General features: G+C 38.4%; 1 non-coding gene across 1 annotated transcript; it reads left to right on the plus strand.

Moving 5' to 3' along the window:
- The first annotated feature begins 2,531 nt into the window (after positions 1 to 2,531).
- On the plus strand, positions 2,532 to 2,638 carry LOC141636050 (small nucleolar RNA R71). Its single transcript, XR_012540690.1, has one exon. It is a non-coding gene; the product is annotated as a small nucleolar RNA R71 (small nucleolar RNA).
- The last annotated feature ends 1,853 nt before the right edge of the window (positions 2,639 to 4,491 follow it).

Here is a 4,491-nt window from a genome sequence, read left to right on the forward strand (position 1 = left end):
TCGGATCGTTCCTGTAGCTCACGGGTTCAGTTCCACCCGTGGGCATCTTCATATCCCAAGTCATTTTCTTCTTTATTCATTTGATCTTCATTGTGGGTGCACTACGAAGGCTCAGATAGCCTAGGCAATTGTTATCCCCACACTAAGTCAAAACACTACACATCAAGAAACATTTGACTCCCTCCCTCACTTTCTCTCAAAATGATAATCTTGATCACAATGTACAAATGTAAATCCAAAATTAACAAAAATACAATACAAGAATAAAAATGCGAGTTAAGGGGTTAGAATATTTACAAATGGTGGTTTAGGGAGGACTCCACCAAACTCTCACTCTTAAGATGAAATGTCAAGGGGGCATAGCCAATGTGTTGTTGATGTTGTCCAACACCATGAAGAAGTATTCGAAGGCTTGTTCATTGTCATTTTAAATATCTTCAATAGACCTTTGCACATTGTGTTCTTCATGGTGGTGACTTGAGTCAAGATGGTCACCAAAGGCTCGGTCTATAGCATTGCCAATGTAGGGATTGACTAACCCATCGAATTCATCATCCCATAGACCACCCTATTGTATCATGAGTTGATGGAAACAACTCCTCTTTCTTGTTATCATGGCCAATGAGGCATTCTTCATTACTTATCATGAGTGGTAGTGAGCTATTCAAGCTCTCATTGTTGCAATTTTCTTGCTCTTTGGACGGAGCATCGTGAAGATTATCCTCTTTCTTCTTCCATATAGGTGGTGATTCATTACCCATAGCTTGTTCTTTACATTGAGATGCCAACTTATTCCTATCACTTTCTCGGCTATAATGATCGATCATGAAACATGGCTCATGTAAGCGGGGAGCTCTCATTGTCTTGTCGAGATTAAAAGTGATTGTTTCGTCTCCCACTTCAAGTGTGAGTTCTCTATATTTCACATCAATCACCGCTCCCGTGGTATGTAAGAATGATCTTCCTAAAATGATAGGAATGTTGGAGTCTTCCTCCATGTCAACAATAACAAAGTCCACCGGGATGAAGAACTTGCCAATTCTTACCGGCACATCCTCCCATACCCCTAAAGGTGTCTTCGTTGATCGATCCGCCGTTTGAAGTGTGATATTAGTGCACTTGAGTTCTCCCATTCCTAGACTTTTGCACACCGAGTATGGCATAACACTCACACTTGCCCTAAGGTCACATAAAGCTCTATTGATTGTAGTGTCGCCAATGGTTCATGGAATAGAGAAACTTCCCGGATCCTTGAATTTTGGAGGTGTACTTCCTTATAGGATGGCACTACTCACCTTAGTGAACGCAATAGTCTCTAGCTTCTGGATGGATGTCTTCTTTGTAAGAATATCTTTCATGTAGTTCGCATAGGCCGGAACATGATTGATTAATTCCGTGAATGAAATTGAGACTTCCAAGTTCTTCATAATCTCCATGAACTTTCCAAGTTGTTCATTGAACTTAGGCTTAGCTTAACGACTTGGAAATGGAAGTCTAATCACAATAGGCTCTTTATCCTTAGCCTTCTCTTCATTCTTCTTCTTTGAAACTTCTTAAATGGGTTCTTCTTCCTTAGAGTTTTCCATAACTCTTTCCTTGTCACTAGCATTCACAACATTTTCATCAATGGGCCTCTTTGGCCCTTCATACCTTGTACCACTCCTCAAATGGATGGCACTCACCGACTCATGTCTTGGGGGATTACTTTGAGGTGGTAATTGCCCCTTTTGTCTTTGAGAGCTAGAAGATGCTAATTGAGACATTTGTGTCTCCAACATCTTTATGTGAGCTAGTATGTTGTTGATGGTGATATCTTTTGCTGGATATCTTTTTGCATTTGAGTGAAATATTCTTGTTGATTCTTTTGCATTTGGAGGACCGCTTTTTGAACATCAAAGCCTTGATCATTAGATTGATTGTAAGAGGGTTGATTTTGATAACCTTGGCTTTGGTTGTAAAAGGGTCTTTGAGCTTGTTTTCTCATTGGAGGTGGGGTGTATGTTGGTTGAGGTTTTTGAACATTTTGGCTTTTGTATGAAATATTGGGAGGGAATTTGGTATTCTCATTGTAATAGTTGGAATAATGGGTGCCACTCTTGTATGCTTGGAAAGCATTCACTGGTTCACTTGTTCCCCTATATTCACTTTGGTCATGTCCCAAAGTTCCACAACTCTCACATACTCCACTTGGAATTGATGATGATGCCACCATAGCATTAACATGTTGCTTGGGTGATTTGGAGGCCTCTTCAAGTTTAGCCATGGCCTTCTCAAACTTCAAATTAATGGTGTCAATGTGAGCACCTAGTTGGGCACCCAATTGAGTAATGGAATCCGCCTCATGCTTTCCTCCTCTAGTAGCCTTCCGAGGTCTACTATATTGCGAGTTATGGACCGCCATTTCTTCAATTTTGTTCCATGTTTGATTGTCATCAACTTCGGTAAACATACCATTGGATCCCATATTGAGGATGTTTCGGGAGTCTTCATATAGACAATTCCAAAACTGTTGTACAAGGAACCACTCGCTAAGTCCATGGTGTGGACAAGAATGACAAGTGTCCTTGAATCTCTCCCATGCTTCGTACAAAGATTACTCATCCCTTTGTTTGAACCCGGTGATTTGGGCTCTCAACATGTTAGTATTTTCCAGAGGATAGAATTTCTTGTAGAAAGCAAGTGCCAATTTCTTCCAAGAATCAATACCAAGAGTAGCCTTGTCTACGCTTTTCAACCATTGTTTCGCGGTACCAATCAAAGAAAAGGGAAATAAGACCCATCGTATTTGGTCTTGAGTAACTCCAGTTTGAGAAATCGCATCACAATAGTCACAAAAAGTCTCCATATGTGAGTGAGGGTCTTCACTAGGCATCCCTCCAAATTGACTTCTCTCAACTAATTGTATGAATGCGGATTTGGCAATGAAATTATCGGTCAAATGTTGTGGTGTAGGAGTACCATTTGGTAGGTTCTCCTCGGTTGGTGCGGAATGTGATGAGAATTTAGGCATTGTGGGTTGATTTTGTGGTGGGTTTTGTATTGGGTTATCCTCTCCTTCTCTTGCAAAAGGGTTGGTAAACTCAATGTTATTTGGTTGAATGTTCACAATGTCTATTGTTGGTCAAAGTTCTTTCAATTTCAAGATCAATGGGTAACAAGTTACATTGTGATCACCTAGACATGCAAAATATCAAACAACTCGAAAACAATTAGAACAACCTTGAGGAGATTGACTTCCCCAAGGTAAATAAAGACACAACTAAAAATAACTAATGAAAATCAAATCAAGTTAACATCGTCCCCGGCAACGGCGCCATTTTTGGTGTGGGTTAAAACTCGTCGTCTAAAGCTACCTAACCAAAACAATATTTATAACTTCACAAACTACTCTTAGCAAAGAGGTAAGTAAAGGTCGGATCCCAAGGGACGGGTATTGATGTAGGATTTTCAATTGCAAACGGTTGTGTTTTACGGTGTCACAATTTGGGTTGAGATAGGAGATCAACTAAACTAATTAACAAAATAAAAGCAAAGTAATAAAAACAAGCAAGGCGATTAAAATGAGATGTAAACAATTGATTAAAAATGTTAGGGTGTCATGGGTTCTTAAGGATTTCATGGGAGTTGATCGTACAAACATGTTCTCTACTAGATGCAAGCACTTATTGTTGTGATGGGATCGAGTTGGTGTATAAGCTTACAATCCCTAAGAAGTTTTGGGTCCCAGAGCCGAATCGATTAGATTGTACAACACCTACAAGTCGACTTAGTCCTTCCTCTCCAACTATATGCATGGTCTAATAAGACTCGAGTTGGTGTATAAGCTTACAAGTCTCATTGAAAAGATAGGTGATGGGTAAAAAATGCAAGGATTCATAGGCTTGCATTTCATCAAACATATTATGTGCATAAGTTGAAATCACAACAAGCAAGCAAATTAATTATGAAAACATATTAGATTAAGTATAAATCAATCCCCATGTTGGTTTCCCCTAATTCCCCATTAACCATAGTTAAGAAAACTACTCACTCATTATCAAGTTTAACATGCTAATAAGGTTGTCAATCATACTAGCAACGCAAAACATGGTGAATAAATGAAAATGATTAACAATAATTAAACAAGTTTAAGAGAGAATTATACCTATGAAGATGATTCCAAATAATAAAGCAAAGAATAATAGAAGTACTTGATGATTGATGGAAGGTTGTCAATCCTCCAAATAAACCCAAATAATCTTCTAATTACCCAAAATAAATGAAGAACAATAGAGAAAATAAGGAAAGATTAAGTATTGAGATTTGTATTAAGACTAGATTAAAAGTTGATTACAAGATTAAGGAATGATTAGAACTTGATTAAGAAAGTATTAAGAGAGCATGCTAATCTAAGTAGTACAATGGGGTATTTATACTAACGATTAGGTACAAGGATTAGGGTTACTAAGGGCTTAAATGACTATTAAGTCCTTAAGAAAAGTTGAGGAAATG

Source organism: Silene latifolia, chromosome Y (genome assembly GCF_048544455.1).
Source record: "Silene latifolia isolate original U9 population chromosome Y, ASM4854445v1, whole genome shotgun sequence".
NCBI classification, from domain to species: Eukaryota; Viridiplantae; Streptophyta; class Magnoliopsida; order Caryophyllales; family Caryophyllaceae; genus Silene; species Silene latifolia.